Source organism: Lepisma saccharinum, unplaced genomic scaffold (genome assembly GCF_977018435.1).
Source record: "Lepisma saccharinum unplaced genomic scaffold, izLepSacc3.1 HAP1_SCAFFOLD_411, whole genome shotgun sequence".
NCBI classification, from domain to species: Eukaryota; Metazoa; Arthropoda; class Insecta; order Zygentoma; family Lepismatidae; genus Lepisma; species Lepisma saccharinum.
Genome location: NW_028143113.1, coordinates 41,531 through 60,783, shown reverse-complemented (window position 1 = coordinate 60,783; position 19,253 = coordinate 41,531). Strand labels below are relative to the sequence as shown.

The 19,253-nt window shown below is 41.2% G+C and overlaps 1 protein-coding gene across 1 annotated transcript in view; it reads right to left on the bottom strand.

The window, feature by feature from the left end:
* Window positions 1–18,883, bottom strand: part of LOC145982785 (ATP-binding cassette sub-family C member 5-like) — a 111,617-nt gene extending 92,734 nt beyond the window's left edge. Inside the window, exon 1 of the mRNA XM_083116151.1 lies at window positions 18,839–18,883. The gene's annotated coding sequence lies outside the window, so the exon portion shown is untranslated. The remainder of the gene's footprint in view (window positions 1–18,838) is intronic.
* Window positions 18,884–19,253: the final 370 nt, after the last annotated feature.

Below are 19,253 nucleotides of genomic sequence, written 5' to 3'. Positions count from 1 at the left end.
AGAAATCTTAATAGGTACTCATATATTAACAACCAATTATAAATTTTCTAATCAAATTTGCATACACCATTTTCAAAATCCACAAATTATCGTAATACTATACTTGTGTTGTTAGCAAAAGTTACTTTGTTGATATGAAGAATCAATTAGGCACGCATAATTTGTTGCACAATACCTGGGTGGCAACTCACCGGAAATTCCTTGAATTCAGGGAATTCTGCGTGAATTTTTCTCCATTACTTGAAAAATCCCACTTTTTATTAATCCAGATCCATTGAATTTATACATATTTATTAATGCCCTGAGGCAAGTTTTTCACATATGTGACGTGTTTATAGATGTATTTTTAGTCTGAGTATGTGAAATGGCCAATGTAAACTCCCCACTTAAATTAAATATTTTAAATATGTATACCGTATGATTGAATTAGAACTTTTGGATACATAGGAATCGCACAGACCCTTGATATTGTTAATATATTTGTTTGTATGTGTGTGGTTGGAGAGAGGCGGTAATATGTAAGGTTGAAAAACATCTGTTTGTACTCTTGAATTTTTGGAAAGTTCGCCTAGAAAAACCGGGAATTATAGTTGAATATAGAGTGGCCACCCTGAATTCATAACAATCTTTTTTCATGTTATCCACAGCCAAACTCTGCCTTTTGTCCGTGTGGATCACCTTAAATCCACCTTAAAATGATCTTGCAACATAAACACAGTCAGTGGTACAAATTTGAATGCTGAAACGTTACCTCGCAATGCCAGAAATTACCGAACTGACGCGAAAGTGAGTAAGATCACATGGATCACAAGTTTGTACTTTGAACTGTGCAGGTAACAATGGCGCCAGACATTTTGCTTTGTTTAGAGCTTTGAAAAAAACGATTTAGGAGGGTGAGACATCGACTGAAAGTGTGTTCCAAACACATTAGTCAATGAATTGTTTCCGTACCAAACCGAGCAAATACCTCTGTGTGATATAAAAATCCTGAAAAACCTGAAAAAATCTATAACAACTCCAAAAAAAGTTTTATTTAGGCGCATAAACCTAAAATAGGTTCTAACAAGGAAAATAGGTTATTTTAGGCACTATAAAACTTCATAAGTTCTTGGATTTTTTAATGAAACGTTGATGTTACTTGTTATTTCTTATTTACCTACAAAGGAAAAAATAGGTTAAACACCTAAAATCCGAGATCTAGTTATAACATTCTCCGTCTTGCCTTGATAATTATTTATCTCCTTAAATTATCGTCACATTTTTCAAGAAAACAAAAACCTAATTTTATGTAGTGTATGCTGAAAAATTTCCTGGTGGGGGGAGGCTCGAGCCCCCTGATCCCCACCTTGGATACGTGCTATTAACAATAACACGGTTGTAGAACAGTCTCAGTTTTGTCTCGATAATTAGTTCTCTCAAATTATATCATCACATTATTCAAGAAGCCATAAACCTAATTTTATCTAGCGTAAACAGAAAAATTTCCTGGTGGGGGAGGGAGCTTGAGCCTCCTGATCCCTATTTTGGATACATGCTATTAACAATAAAAGGCTTATAGAACATTCTCTGTCTTGCCTCGTTATTTCTCTCCTTAAATTATCGTCACATTATCACACATTATTCAAGAAGCCAAAAATTTAATTGTATCTAGTCTAGTGTAAACAGAAAAATTTCCTGGGGGCCCACCTTGGATAAGTGCTATTAACAATAACAAGGTTGTAAAACATTCTCCGTCTTGCCTCCATAATTATTTCTCTCCTTAAATTATTGTCACGTTATTCAAGAAGCCAAAAATCTAATTATATCTAGTGTAGACTGATTTTTGGGGGGGGGGGGTCGAGCCCCCTGTACCCTACCTTGGATACGTGCTTTTATCAATAACAGGGTTACAGAACATTCTCCGTCTTGCCTCGATAATTATTTCTCTCCTTAAATTATCGTTACATTATTTTATTTCACACCACAAGAAACCAAAAACCTCATTTTATCTAGTTTAAACCTAAAACTTTCGGGGGGGTTCGACCCCCCCTAAGCCCCCCTTGGATATGTGCCTGCTTGAATCCTCAGGCTTTGGATCTCCCTCAAATAATTTGACACAAGCAAGTTACTGACGTTCAAAGAATCACGGATTATGTTGTCAATATTACACAGAGAAGAAACGTTTGTTAGGAATAGCCAAAAACTAGATTCTGTGCAACTAAACATTTTTTTAAATATGCAGCATACAAATAATTGTCCACCAGAATCAAATTCTTGTAGTAATCGTGCAAGTTAACAAAGAATGCTCAAATCAACCAAAGTTAGTAAATACTACTAATATTATTGTTTATAATACTTAGTTGCTAGAAGCTTAACCAAGCGTGTTTCGTTAATTCAAATAAATAAGTTTTCTCTGTGTATCTCCCTATATAAAATAACGAGAGTTCCAAGCTGTCAGTCAACACTTGTCACTTTTGTAAGCGGGTAGAAAGAGGCTGCGTTGGCCTCTTGAACCAACCAATCGAAATACTCAAGTTGGTATTTGTAAGATAAGATTAGGCGAGCAGTCCCCTTGGTGGTTGCAGATTTGTTTAGTTACTGGGAATCAACTTTCAGTAATTTGACAATCATATTAACTTAGTACGAATGCTCGTTTCTGTGTGGATGAAGGACAGGCAAGTGAAGTACGGTAGTAGGTTAGGTGTTGCGAAGGCATAGATAACGAAACTTGGGGCAGACGGACAGAGCCGTCGCAGTAGACTACTTTTCCCCAGCTTTGCTGATTAGTACTCCACTAAACCTGATTAGCGGGATCCTTTACTAATGGTCGCTGCAAGTGAGTCAAGGGCGTTTCTTTCTCCGTCTTCCGAATGCTAAATGCCTGGAGTTGTGTTCCTGACCTAGGCCAATGCTAACAGCTCGCGTTTCGGTTTGGACCAAGCAAGGAGCAGCGCTCCGAACAGCAATACGCTGGGTCTGTGTTGCTTTTACGAGGGACGTTACTAACCTATTTGCTCCTCATACAGAAAAGTAATAAATCGCAACACTCCAAGTCAACATGGCCTCGTCGATCGCGCAGCGGTTGCGTCGTCTCCTTGTAATCAAGGGGTCCCGGGTTCGATACCTGGTGGAGGCACATAGTGGTTCGGATCCCAATTTAAACTGTAAGTCTAGTCCCAATTAGCCTTACTGTGCATAAAATGGACTTAAAACAACAAGTCAACACAACACCTATCTTTTCGACATGTTCCCTCGTTTGAATGTTGGTTATACTAAAATATGTACACAAATTCTTTGATCCATCAGATGACTGCCAGATCAACTATTTTCTTTATACTTTTTTACTTCTTTCACATTTCATACAGCTAACTGAATAATGCAGTATGTTATGAAATTTTACACAACTCTGTTCAGAAAAATCTCTTGAAGTTAGTGTGAAATTTAGTCATTAAGCTTACATTACACATGTAGCATGGGCGTCCGGAAGGGGGGGGGGAAGGGGGGCGTGAAAGTCAACCAAAAATTATGTATTTCACACATATAATTTCATTTTAGCCACAATAATATGTGTTAATTATTGCATTAACACCATAAATTCAAATTTAAGCAATGTTTTTTTAGGGAACTACTCTCTTTTGGGGGAAAATGTGACTTGTTTGCCCCCCTGGAAAAAAAATACCTTCCTTGCCCCTCCCTGGAAAAAATCCTGCGGACGTCCATGACATGTAGTAACTTTGGAAATTTTGGAAAATCATGGAACCGTTTAGGTTTTGGATTAAGTAGTAAAATATTGAAACATGAAGTTGTACGTACGATCTACCGCCCTATGTAGTCTTTGGTTATTCTGTTGATGAACTAATTAGATTAACTATATTTATATTTTGGTGTCGCTTTTCTACCTCTTGGATAATCGCAACGATGAGAATGAAAATGTACCTATGAAATAAGTGATGGGACAATCACAATGATACATACGGTCCGGACCTAGAGGGCGGCGATTGGGATCCAAAACCGGGGGGGGGGGGGGGGGCAAGGTGCCAAAACGGGGGGGGGGTGAAAAGACCGTATATTTCCCTTTGTAGATAAGATTTAGCATAGTGCGGGAGCAAAAGTGGCGAAAAGTGGGGGGGCAACTGCCCCCCTCGCCCCCTTCTAATCGCCGCCACTGTCTCTGGCATCGAGGGACGTTACGCTGGCGACTCTGCATATTTTCCTCTTTTTTGCTAATGGAGGCTGTTAAGTTTCAAGGGGAAGGGTTTCGACTTCCCCACGTGACGCCCCTGGTTCCGGGAATGCATACTACGTCGCGCTATTTCGCGGGCAGGGAACAAATTTATACCTCACTGACTATAGAACTCGGTGACCAGCTGCCCAAGGATGATGCAGGAATTTTTCTACCAGCTGCTTACATAACATCGTGAAATGAATGATTCCAGGACCTCGGCAGAGAAACCGGTTCTGGCCTCCTGTTGCAAATGCAGGTCTCGCTCTTACGTCATAAAGGTTAACAGCCTCAAGGAGGAAAAATTCGCGTGCTCTGTGTGATGATCTGTGATTGCTATACGTCAGTCATGTCAAACTTGTTGCGGCCTGTAATGTTTTATATACACACTCCTCCGTAAACGTACGAAATATTTAAACTTGCGAACTCGCATCTCGTTCTTTCTAATCAAAGATGTACGTCTACATTATACGCATTTGCATTTTTGTTATTTAGCGTCGCTTTTCTGCCCCCCTTGGTTGATCGCGACGATGAAGCAAGTGACGAGTGGATGAAATTGACGAAGAGACACTCACAAAGAACGTCCATGACAAGACGGGAACTCGAACGCGACCTTACTATACCGCGTTTGGTAGAACCTGTCCCGCTTCCCGCGCTAGGGAGCGCTCAACAGTTTCCGTGCTGGGGAAAGTCAAAGCCAGGCAGCCAATTAAAATACGCAACGTCGCAACAGCGTCTACGTAAACGCCTCTCTTCTGGCTTTCATTCGCTCCTCGCTGCCCGGCAGACGATTTTTTCCTCGTTTCTCATTGACACCGAAACTGTTGAGCGCTCCCTAGCGCGGGAAGCGGGACAGGTTCTACCAAACGCGGTATAAGCTTAAAAATATAGTTTTACGTCCACTTTGACTCAATCTTCAGGACCTTTTACCATAATAGATATCCTAGGTAATGAAACATGTCCATTTGTCAAGTAAACATGGTGCCGCTTCATTTACCAACACGGCATGTTTGACCCCTGCCTGGTCTTATGAGATAAATCTTTCCGCTCATGTCCCACCGGGCAGCCTCATTGCATCCACGTCACGTTTTGGTCACGTGTCTACTGTCATGCAAGTCCATCTCCCTCTTCTCGTCATTCAACTGAGTCAGCACATGCAACAGAGAACGTGTGGTACAGTGGGATCCATGAGTATTACCGTGTAAATTGTCCATATTTTCTTTCTTGCATCCTATGTTTTTTTAAGCGATGGATTTTTATGTATGCTGGTGCAGAAGTTGTCAACAGATTATTTTGATTTGATTTTAATTCTTGAAGCTCTTATTGGGTCAAATAAAGTTCACGAACATGGTGATGGACAATTTGCACGGTAATACTCATGGATGCCACTGTACTTGTGTTGTGAGAAGTATTTAAACTATTCTTGCCATTGTACTATGAGAGACGTCAAATGACTAAATGTCCCTTCGATGTTGACACCCACGTGGACAAGCTGTGGACACACGCCTCGTCAATATTGTGAAGAAGATAAGGTCTGGATTTCTTTAAGTTTGTCCTGAACTTTATGTCCCTTTTCTTATTTCGTGGCTATCCTTTTCTACCCATCCGTCGTCACCTTCCCCTGTCTCTTGTCGCCCATCCTTCGTCATCCTTATCTTTGTTCTGGCCATGTCTCTTGTCACCACCTAATCCTATATTTCGTCACCCCATACTTTTCGTCGATTCCTATGATTTGACCACCCCTCGACTTCTTATCATTCGTCGCACCCTAGATTTCGTCGCTCTTATCTTTAATCGCCCTTTCGTTTCGTCGCCCAAATTTTAGTCACTCGTTGCAATCACTGTTAACCCATAACTGTAGTTCTTCGTTAAATGCAACAATAGTTGCTTTATTGCATTCCAACTGTGCAAATTATTCAGGAAATAAAGTAAGACACTTGAGGGTCTGTCGCGACCCCCTTCAAAGTCTTCGGGCAGTTGGGCATCCTTTATTCTGTTCTTGTATGTTTCAATTGACAATATGTGTGTTTCATATTTCATTCCAACTGTGTAAATTATTTATCAATATAGCAAAATAAAAACAATGTCTCCGTCGGCACAATTGTTGGTTACAGCGTTCGTGTTGTTGTTGTTTTATGTTCAGAAAGGCTAATCGGGACTGGACCTACAGTTTAAAGTGGGATCCGAACCACTATATGCCTCCACCGAGGCGACGACGCTTCCACTGCACCACAGCGTTCGTGTGACCATTAAAACACTGTTTGCATTAATCTAAAGGTTTGGGACCCCACCAGAAAAAAAAATTCTGGCTACGCCCTGTTTAAAATACACTAAATAAGAAACGAAAACACTGGGGATGTTACAAGACGTAAATCCGTCATACCACTTAAGGATTAATTAATTCAAGAAAGCATTAACACGATAAGCAGTTGTGTTTATTAGGAAATAACTATTGAACAATGCACTTATAGTGTTCTTGCAATAAAGATAACAAACCCTGCTGCCCTTGTTAAAGACTCCAAATGGGTTCTTGTCCTGTGGTTATGCTTCTTGGAAAATGCCAACGTGACGATAAGCAGAATCCAAAGCCATTTGTTCTCACCTTATTGTCACGAAGAATGAATACTGCAAGTAAGGAATGCCATTGTGTTCTCACAACTATTGTCTTTTGTTTACGTAATTAATATAATGCAACAGGCATGTAGAACCGGTACACGAGAGGTGCAAGTAAGAACTACGGTACTCCATGGGTAACACTCAGGTGTTATATGTAATGAGACGAGGGGAAATGCCGCTATAGACATTATATCCCTCTTGTGGGTGTAAATTCTTAGTCTACGGGAGATGTTATTTGCATTGCCCTTGTGTTCCGAAAGATGTTTCTGACCCCCCCCCCCCATTTTCTCTCTCCTGCCAAAAATGTGCTTGAGTTTTGTTATAAGTCCACTTTATGCACAGAAAGGTCAATGGGGACTGGACCTACAGTTTAAAGTAGGATACGAACCACTGTGTGCATCCACCGGGTATCGAACCAGCTCTGCGACTCGAAAAAATTGGGAGCCACTGCCGTAGTGGTTAACACCGTCTTGCAATCGACATTCAATATATACAAGAGGTGTAACTCTTGTTAGATGAGTCGGAAAAGCTCTTTTCAGCAGTGGCAACAGCCCAGCCACAGGGTGTGTAGCCAACGCTCGAAGAAGGCGATATATACTTGGAGAGCAGATGCTATCATATTTCTCCACTGCTTCCAGAACTCTCTTGGGCAGGGAAAAAACAGAAACGATAAAGTTGCCGCAGTATATGAGATTTTGTTCACTATCGCGAAGTCTTTACTTAGATAATGAGAATCTCTGGGGGGCGGGAGCGGCTTCTATTCACTCAAGACAAAAAGGTCTGTTGCGCCCCGCTCCAAATTTACCTTCCATTCCAATCGACTATCTTGTAAACTTTGAACCATTGGCATAAAAAGAGTGTGCAGGTAGTTACATTGACATGCTTACCTTTCCGTCACTTCGCCTCGTAGTATTTTTTGTTTACTCGCTCCAACGGTTATGCAAAGTAACCCGCACGGCGCAAATTCGCCTGGACGTGCACGGAATGCCCTCGCTCCCGATTGCAACTATTAATATGCTCGCTCCAGGACGTGTTGCACGAAACAGAATGCTTCTGCTTGAAAGTGGCAGCACCTTCTTCCACGAACAGATTTGCTAGTAAGATTTCATAAGCTTGCGGTGGAAGAGTGGATAATTTCGAAACAGATTTATTCATCTTCATTCTAATCTCATTTCCGCCTTACAGAATAAATCAATCATCTGATGTTCAAGGGCGAAGCAGCCGTCCCAAATAACAAGTTCAAGTTGAGTTTCTACGCAACCGCGATATGTTCAATGAGAACTTTGCCATGTTGTCGGTTCATTGGGTATAGATTACTTGAAGAATTGTTCATTAGGATAACTTATATAATAATTAATTAGCTTTTGAATTGTATTTCAACACACAAAATGTTATCTTCATAGAATTCGTAAGTTTGCTAAATTATCAAATCAAAATAACTAATGTTTTAAACTTACTCTCTTGTTACACGTGTTCGAATCCAAACCTGTTTTCGGTATGAGTGTCCCCTAATCAATCATCCTCATCTTCGCGATTAGCCACAAGTGGCAGAAATGTGAAGCAAGATAAACCAAGTCAATCAATTAACACTCATCCTCATCTTCGCGATTAACCAAAAGAGGCAGAAAAGCGAAGTAAAATAAATCAAATCATCAGAAAACCCTAGCAGAAGTCCCTGGAACAACGTTTAAAAACAGAATTGAAAAATGTATTTGTTTTACCACTAAGGATCTGTCGGTGAGAGCTTTAACAAGCGACAGCAGGAAAATTATACTATATTGGGCCCAATCCCTTGAAAATTTTATGGATCCACCAATACCCACATCGCATTAAACTTGTTGATGGATGTCTGCTAATATTTACGTATTCCACTCTACTATTTATAGCGAAACTGCAGACTGAACATGATGTGAGTTTCGTGTTTATCGTACAGTGCCACAATAAAACTTAGGAATAAAGGAAGAATTGTGTAGGTAGGTTATTATTACCTAACTTCCGTGAGCAGAAAAACCCTGACGTCACGGTGTTACTGGGAACTACTTTCGTATCGAACAAAAAAATCAGCTCTCTTCTCGCATCGCCAGCGGGATGAACGTGTATGAAGCAGATTTTTGCTCAGCTATCAAAGCAGAAATTTTCAACATATGTTACTGATTCTAAATACTGAGAGTTGTAATAAGGCATGGAAGGTTGCAAAAATCGAGACGAGAACAAGACCGACTCTTTCGAGACGAGACCAGGAACGAGGCTAACTTCTGTAAAATCGAGATTAGACCGAGATTTAATGTTAGAGATTCTAGATCTCGCTCAAGACTTTGGTACTGTTGAGTTTTGGGTTCTCTCTGTTCTTCGGTAATTCAGGAAATGGAGTAAAGAATACGACTGAAGTTTCAACACAAACAAAAGTGTATAATTCACCAACACAGTAACAGAATTATTACAATAACTTACATAATGGTATAAATGCGAGAAGCCTCGTCATGAACGACGGCTATGACTTTTCATACATACTCGACAGGAACAATGCACAGACTGATGACGAACAACATTTAATAATCAGGTCTGGCGTTCAAGTTCAATTGGTATACGACACTCCCCCCCCCCCCCTTCGGCTGAAGAGACTCCCGTTTCATGGAGTTTGCCCATAGCGGTCAGGCGGTCGTCTTGGTCTCTGTGATCTCCTAAGCGGTTGATTGTCGCAGGTAGCATTTGGATGTTCCACTAGATCTTCAGTAGCAGGTACTGGAAGATAGTCCTCCTCTCTAACAAGCATTGGGTTGTTTCTGTGCGGTCGACTATGAATTCGGACAAAGGTGTCTTCTCTAACCTTGTCGGGATACCTCTTAATCTTCGTGAGATGAACAACAATCATGTCATTATCCACAATAACCTTCGCCATCTTCCGGCCCATCAATTTAACAATTTCGCCAATTTTGTACTTGGATCCATGGCTGAATTGTTTTTTGTGACGTTCCACAAGTACCTTTTCCCCCGGCATAAACGGAACGGGACTAATAGGCTGATTCTTGGAACCATTAGACGTGTCAAAAGCGGAAATGTCTGTTCTTGGCCGGAACTTGAGCAAACGTTCTGCTGGACTATACCCGTGCACTGGAGTATTCCTTAATCTGCCTAAAAGCTCAAGAACGAACCTGTCCATCTCTCTCAACGTGATGCATGAACGATTTGAAAAGTTCTTTTCTAGTAAGTTCTTCACCACCCCAACATTCCTTTCAGCTAGATCATTTGATTGGGGGGTGTACGGAGCTGAGTGAAGAAGCTTGATATTCCTCTTCGAGCAATAAGAGTTGAACTCTGAAGATGCAAATGGTTGGCCATTGTCTGTAACATAGGTTTTCGGATATCCAAAGCATGAAGAAAATTCATCTAAATAACCAATCATGGTGTCAAATTGCATATTCTTCACTCTCCATATAGATATCCAATGAGAATAAGCGTCAACCAGCAACAGGAAATTCATGTCTGAGAAATGGAAGAAATCAAGATGAACACGCTCAAAAGGCTGCGATGCAATAGGCCACGTTTCGAATGCGGTACCCGGTACGTTGGGCCTGTTATTGTATCGCAAACATGTGTCACACAAAGACGTAACCCTCTCAATATCTTCGTTCATCGTGTTCCAGAAGAACGATGAACGAGCTATTTCCTTCATTTTGCATGTTCCCTGGTGGAAATTGTGCAACAGAGATAGGACACTTTGGATACAAGATTCAGGTACGACCAGTCTTTCGCCCACGAAAATACATCCCTTCTGTAAGTGGACATCATATCGCCTGTCGAATGTTTTTCTGAGAGGATGACCTTTTGTTCTCCCGATGAATTGTGGCCATCTCCCTTGAACATATTCGAAGACTTTAGAAAGCTCAGGATCACGTTGTGATTCCAGCGAAATGCGCGTCAACACCGAATATTTAATAAGATTAAGGACAACCGGCTCAGCTGTCAACTGACATGCGAAATCATCATAATAATCACGAACTGGATCATCTGCAACACAAATTCTAGACAATGCATCAGCCAACTCAACATGAGGCGTGTAAACAGTTTTGAAGTCATATTCTTCCAATACTAACTTCCATCTGTTGATTCTGCTGATGGCTAAAGCAGGCAGGTTACTTCTAGGATCCAGCAGGTGAGATAAAGGTTTCGAGTCGGTGAACGCAACAAAATATCGTCCAATGAGATACTTGTGAAAGTATTTGACTCCACGGACTAATGCAAGTGATTCCCTTTCCAATTGAGTGTAGTTCCTTTCCGCAGCGGATAATGTACCGGCCATACACATGATAGGCTTTAGGACTCCGTTTATTTTGTGCATTATGGCTGCTCCCGTAGCTGTAGGAGATGCATCCGACATCAGGTATAAGTCCTTACAAGGATCATATACTGTGCGTACTAAGTCCTTAGATAGCAGATCCTTAACATCCTGGAATTCCTTCTGATGAACATCTGTCCATGACCAGCGCACCCCATTCTTCAACAAATCATATAAACTGACAACACAGTCAGCTAGGTTTGGCAGGTACGAAGCGTAATACGTGACCATACCGAGAAATGACTTCAATTCGCCAACATTAGTGGGTGGCTTACACTGAATTATTTTATCAATGTTTTCTTTCAGAGGACGAATTCCCTTCTGTGAAAGAGAATGGCCCAGATACTTCACATTTTGCTCAAAGAACACAGACTTTTGTTCATTTATGCGGACGCCATAATCGGAGAAAAGATTCAGTACCTTTCGTGCGTTATCATTGCACTCCTCAAGAGTAACTCCTCCTACTAAAATGTCGTCTTGGAAAATGGAAACCTTGTCTACACCCATCAATATCTGCTCCATCGTGGCTTGGAAAATGGCACTGGCAGAGTTTACTCCGAAGGGAAGCTTCAACTGTATGAATAACCCGAATTCCGTGTTGAAGACAAGGACCTTCTGAGCCTGCAGAGATAGGCGTAACTGAAGGTAAGCCCTTCGAAGGTCAAATGAAACGAACCAACTACAACCAACCATCTTGTTGAAGAGGTCCTCTATTTTAGGTAACGGATGTCCCATCTTCCTAAGTTGCGGATTTACAGTGTTCTTTTAGGACACACACAGCCTTAATTCACCGTTTTTCATACGAACAACAACAAGAGGAGAAGCCCACGATGATGATTTGATAGGTTCAATTACTCCGTCACTAACCAACTTCTGTAATTCATCCTTGACTGGCTCCTTAAGCGAGTACGGGACGTCGTAATATCTCTTGAACACTGGTGCAGCATCGTCTTTCAATGGCAAGTCTATCTCGAAGCGCTTGATCGACTTGGACATGTCACCATCAAAAGGTATAGGAAAATCTTTCCTTAGATTCGCAACCAGTTCCTTTATTGCTGATGATTCAACAGTAGTTGCAACCATCTGAGGAACATGTGAAACAAAAATGTTTCGCCATTCAGGCATGAAAATGTCAATCCAAGACAAACCCATAATCGCACGATTCAATTTTGTCTTTACAACAATCATATCTAAGTTATGTTTCATTCCTTGAAATACAACTTCAACGTTAACTTTTCCTAAAACACCAAGATTATTACCATTTGCTGCTTTCAAGATGATAGGAAAATTGTGTATAGTGCAACCTCGCAATCAAGACTCAAATTGTCTACTGTCAATTAAAGTATAGACAGAACCTGTATCCACTAGGAATGTAATCTTAGAATTGTTGACTTGTAAGTCGATAAACAACGATCCCTGTGTATGCCAAACAGATTCACTTTCTTTAGTAACGAAAGTAGTGAAAATTTCTGGACACTGAGCGTTACATTGGATACCAGCGGCGCTGTAATCAACAAATTCGTTCTTAGATTTTTCTTCTTGAACATCTGCAAATTTGTAATCTATGGGAATGCACGGCACATTAAAATCTGAAAAATGTGATTGCTTGAAATTGCTGTGATTGTTTGGTACAATCGTAGGTTTTGAATAAGCTGGAACATTGATAGATCTTTCATTGATACGTGTGTTAAGCACAATGTTTGTGTTAGAAACCAATTTGTTTTTGCTAGAATTGTTATATTCTCTCTTCTTGCAGGCTGTCAAGAAATGATTTTTCTTTTTACAATATCTGCAAGTAGCCCCGAAGGCTGGGCATTTCCCGTTAGGATGAAAAGAATTACAATTACCACACGGTTTACCAGAATCATTGTTTGATTTGTTACCAATATTCCTTGTATCAGTTTTATTTTGTCTGATATTCATTCGAAGATTGCCCTTGTACCTGTTTTGTATTCGCGAAGTGAATTCAGTCGGAGTTTCAGAATATTCCACAGCATTCTTTGAGTGACTTTGGTTAACAATTCCCTCATTTAATTCTAGCTCGTTGAGATACATGGCCGTATCTATAGCCTTTTTCAAGGTCAAATCAGGATCTGATAACAGTCTATTTCTAACACGCACACTTCTCATACCAAGAATAAATACGTCGCGACACATTGAATCGATGAGATCACCAAAATCACATTTTGAGGCCTGCTCTTTAATTTGCACAATGAAATCAGGAATGCTTTGATTATCTTTCTGTTTAATAAGAAAAAACTTATGCCTTTCAAGTACGAGATTCTTCTTGGGCTCATAATGGCGGATTAATGTTTGTTGAATTTGAGCAAGACTGAGCTCTGATATTGATTTAGGTTGTATGAGATTGTATAAATCAGCATACGTTCTGTGCCCTATTGCTGCTAATAGAACGTGCTTAGCCTTATCATCGGGAATGTCCGAAGCTTTGCAGAAATGCTCGAATCTATCGAAGTATTGTTTAATACTTTCCTGCTCCCTGCAGAATTCAGAAAATTGAGACAACTTTTGCATTGTGTACAGAGATTCTTACCTCCAACAGACAGCTTGAAGAACAATCATAAGAAATATGTAAAATTACGAGAAGTAAGTATCAAATGAAGTTTCCAAGATCCTCGTCGCCATTGTTGAGTTTTGGGTTCTCTCTGTTCTTCGGTTATTCAGGAAATGGAGTAAAGAATACGACTGAAGTTTCAACACAAACAAAAGTGTATAATTCACCAACACAGTAACAGAATTATTACAATAACTTACATAATGGTATAAATGCGAGAAGCCTCGTCATGCTATGCAACGACGGCTATGACTTTTCATATACACTCATGCTCATAAATTAAGAATAATGCTGAATCTTGTACAAAGAAATATTTGATGTGCACGTTGCAGCTTGAAATGATGTCTGGGTACTGTACCAAATAACCTGTGTTGACTATGACCTTGATCCAGTGTGTGGTGGCGCTGTAAGAAGACAAATGACTCACAGGAGCGAAACTGCTGACCAGAGTACAGTGCCTATAGGAAGTGTGCAGTTGTGCGAATGGTGAGTGTGTGTGTGAAATGAGTCAACAAACACATATTGATGATGTAATGAGGGGAAGGATACTTAGACGGCTAGAGGCGAGCCAAAGACAGCAGGTCATGTCACAGGCGCTCCATGTGCCACAAAGTGTCATCTCACGATTATGGCAACGATTCCAACAGACTGGAAACGTGTCTCGGCGCTACAGCAGTGGACGTCCACAGTGTACCTAGTCTTACCATAAATACTGTCCGAAAGTTGTAAATAAATAGACACAAAATGGTGAGAGATATTGTAATATCAGAATAACATGAGGTGCATGGATGTATTATGAACCAAAATCACAAATAATTATTCGAAATGAGCACCTTTAGCACTGACACACTTCTGAAGTCTTCGTGGCCACGCATCAATTGAATTACGCAACACATCGACTGGAAAATGAACAACTGCCTTCAGAAGAGACCGACCGCTTTAAACTTTCAATATTGAGATGCCTGTTCTTCCAAGCCATCTCCTGAAGCTTGGCCCACAATTTGTAGTCCAAAGAGTATAGGTCCAGACTTGCAGAAGGCCAATCTGAAGTGGAAATGAAGTCTGGAACATTTGCTATGAGAGCACGATCCATTTCTGTGAAAAAGGGGTAAAAACATCAGCCAAAGTGTACCAGCAGACAGTGCTTGAGAAACGATGCAAGAATCTTACCGACACCATCTTCCATGGAGAGAACTGGAGCTTCCAGCAGGACTCAGCCCCAGCACACAAGGAACGCACCACCCAGCAGTGGTTGGAGGCAAATGTTCCTGACTTCATTTCCACATCAGATTGGCCCTCTGCCAGTCCAGACTTAAACCCTTTGGACTACAAATTGTGGTCCAAGCTTCAGGAGATGGCTTGCAAGAAGAGACATCCCAATATTGACAGTTTAAAGCGGTCTCTTTAGAAGGCAGCTGCGGAGTATCCACTTGATGTGTTGCGTAATTCCATTGATGAGTGGCCTCGAAGACTTCAGAAGTGTGTCAGTGCTAAAGGTGCCCATTTCGAATAATTATTTGTGATTTTGGTTCATAATGCATCCATGCAACTCATGTTATTCTGATATTACAATATCTCTCACCATTTTGTGTCTATTTACTTACAACTTTGGGACAGTATTTATGGTAAGACTAGGTACAACACCACGAGAAGACAGGTATCTCACCGTAAGTGCCCGGAGACACTGACGGAATACTGCCGGGGGCTTGCTCGAAACCTTGCAGCTGCCACTGGAACAGTTGTTTCCAGACACACTGTGTACAGACGACTCAACAGGCACGGTTTATTCGCCCGGAGGCCTGAAATTTGCATTCCACTGTCACATGGTCACAGAGTAGCCCGTAACAACTGGTGTAGAGAACACAGGACATGGACAATGGAAGAATGGTCTCAGGTACTCTTCACTGACGAGTCCAGGTATAGTGTTAACACTGATTCTCGTCGTGTAACCATCTGGCGTGAACCAGGAACCAGATACCGACCCGGTACCATCGTCGAAAGGGACCAGTATGGAGGTGGTGGTGTCATGGTGTGGGGTTGCATTATCCTGGGTTCACGTACACCCTTGCATATCTTCAACAGAGGTACTGTAACAGGTCAGGTGTACTGGGATGTTATTCTGCAAGACTACGTTCGTCTTTTCAGAGTTGCAGTCGGTCCTACGTTCCTCCTGATGGATGACAATGCCAGGCCACACCGAGCTGCTATTGTGGAGGAGTACCTTCAAACAGAAGATATCATACGAATGGATTGGCCTGCCTATTCCCCTGACCTCAACTCAATCGAACATGCTTGGGATGCTCTAGGCCGACGTGTCGCCGCACGTCTTCCACCTCCTAGGACTCTTCAGGAGCTCCGACAGGCACTGGTGCAAGAATGGGAGGCCATACCCCAACAGCTGCTCGACAACCCCCTCCAGAGTATGCCAAGCAGTTTTACTGCATGTGTCAATGTGCATGGGTATCACATTCCATACTGAAACCTGTGCACATGCTCAATGACCTGTGGAACAACATTTTACAATCTCCCTTGCTTTGTATCATATGTGCGCTCTTTGGTTTTTCTCGCGTTTTCTGCAATAAACAGGGTTAAACAGGGTATGTGGATGTCTTTCTTGTGTGTTCAACATTTGTCTGTGCTACCACAACTAGTTTGTGTCAGTGCTGTATCGTGGGGCACCAAAACCTCTATTATCCTTAATTTATGAGCATGAGTGTATATACTCGACAGGAACAATGCACAGACTGATGACGAACAACATTTAATAATCAGGTCTGGCGTTCAAGTTCAATTGGTATACGACAGGTACGACACCGAAACATTTACCTAAACTAAAGTTACTTTAATATGAAACTTCTTCAGACATACCAAATGAATATATACCTGATTATTTATAGATATGTTATATATTTTTATATAAATTGCAAAGTGCATGAATCTGTGCTGTGTGGTTACGTACATATTCAGGATAAAATCGCGCATTTCGAGGTCTATTAGCGTCTAATAAATTAGTACCCTTAGGAGTGAAGGCGGCTGGAGCGTCCTGCTGACCACATCACCTCCACAACTGTCCGAGATTGTGAATGCGTGGGGGCCTACCCCCATATCTCCTCTGTACCTTCACGACCCGTTGCAATTTTACATAAGGTACCTTTACCTTTTACCTACCTACACACACACACGTGTGTTTGCATATGTGTGATAGAGACGAATGCATAAGAAGTGGGACCTCGCTTTAAACTGCAGGTCCAGTCCCGATTAGCTTATCTGTGCATAAAGCGACATTAAAAACTCAAGTAAACAAACAATAATATGTGGGACTCGGTCGCAGAGCGAAGTTTTCAGGTTTGAGTCCTACCCTGGGCAAGGGCATTCTGTGTGAACGCTTTCATTTAATCATCGTCATTCTCATCGCCATTGACCAAAAGCGACAGAAATATGCAATATACTATATACAAATATACAATATATATACAGGGTTTCTATACATTGGTTATACAAAAGTAACCGTTAATTGTGAAGAAAGTGTATGTGTAACAGAAATGGTTTATACATCAATGAATACAGCATATCTTCAAGTTTATTGTCGCACGTCATTTGCTTCCAGTTGTTAGTTTCAGACGGCGCCACTGGAGGCGTGAGCGTTTGCTTATCTTCTCTAGTATTGCGCCAGTCATCTTTTTTGCTGAGCCCACTGTCAGAGGCTTGGACATGCTTGAGAATTATCTAATGCGACAATTGCGTGAAGATATGGGTGCGAGATTTCATTTTCCTCCACATTTTCATAAAGAAGTAACCGCCTACCTCAATCGTGAAGTACCGACTTGGATTGGTCGTGGTGGAACGATTCCGTGGCCACCTCGTTCGCCTGATTTGCCCCCATGGATTTCTCTATCTGGGGTTACATTAAAGAACGTGTGTCTGTTCCCCCTCTTCCCAGCAACGTCGACGAGCTGCGGGTCCGAATAACGCAGGCAGCTGCGACCATCGATGCAGACATGCTTCAAAGGGTTTGGCAGGAAATCGAATACCGCTGGGACATTTGCCGTGTGACGAAAGGATCACATATTGAACACTTGCAGAGAAAACTTGAAGATATGCTGTATTCATTGATGTATAAAACATTTCTGTTACAAATACACTTTCTTCACAATTAACGGTTACTTTTGTATAACTAATTTATAGAAACCCGTATACAATACAGAAGTGGGCAATAGAAGCTAACTTTCCATACTTTACCCTTGTTTGGAACGTAGTGTTCGCCACTGATGCAAATATGATTGTTATATTATTGCTGTTAGCAGCCATGGAATAATTGCACGTACAGTACAATCTATGTGCTCTACCTCCATAACAGGTTACTTTGGTGCAGACGAAATAGGATGAAGGAATGTTATTCTACGATCGCCATTCTTGACCAGTGATGTTCGGAGTGGCGTGCGCAGGATTTGTTTTCGGAGGGGACTGGAACCGTAAAAATGGATATTACTTTACTTTTTCTCAAGTTCTTTAACGCTTTCATTTAAAAATTTTGGTTTTCTCAAAATTTCAGGAGGGGCTGCAGTCCCATCAGCTCCCCCTGCGTACGCCAGTGGATATGTGTATGCAAACTAGTGCGCTGTTAGAAGTTACAATATTTTACGGTTAAAAATAATTATAAATGAAACGAAAATAGAAAGTATACGCATTGCCATTGTAGCAGAAGGTTAACCGGAGGATATACAGAGTGATCACAAAGTCCCATTACCCCCTATGTATTACATAGATGTTAATGAATTGTTGTTTCTTATTGTTGCAGGATCTACATCTAAACCATCACGCCCGCAATGTTGAGGAGAATTTCCCATCGTACATGGCGGAGAATCATACTCTGTTATGAAAACGATGATGTACACACAGACACTCTGGACTAAATCATAACGAATAGTCACACTACCTCCAAGTTGTCCTCTGCCATGATCTCACATTAATACAATGCGACCATCTATGACGATGTGAACACGCGATAGGGGGTAATGGGACTTTGTGATCACCCTGTATACTACATATATATACGCGCGCGTGTGAGTGTGTGTGTGTACATATATATATATAGCCCTGGATATAGACTTACATTCTACGGCACAGCACTGTTCTTGGCTTCCACACCACAATAAATGTACCGTTTTATCAGGAAATATCAACCACAATGCTAAGAGCTAAATTTATGTCGTATTGTGCGGAAGGGAACAATGTTATTTACACCATGAAAGCGAAAGTAAGGTGATAATTTCTGTAGAATGGAGTGTGAAGAATTGGAAATTGACCTTGCAGCAATATTTAAACGAAGAAATGGGCTTCTAATACTCAGCAGTGTCACCTTCAGCTTTACGAGTTGTCCGTGTTCGTGATTGGCTGGAGCTAAGTGGGATAAGGAAAATGTGCTCCATTCCAGCGAAGAGCAAGCAAGAAGGAAGATAACAGATGTAGAAGGAGTGAAAAAGCAAGAATTATTTAGATCTGACAATATTAATTTTTAGGCCGGAAGG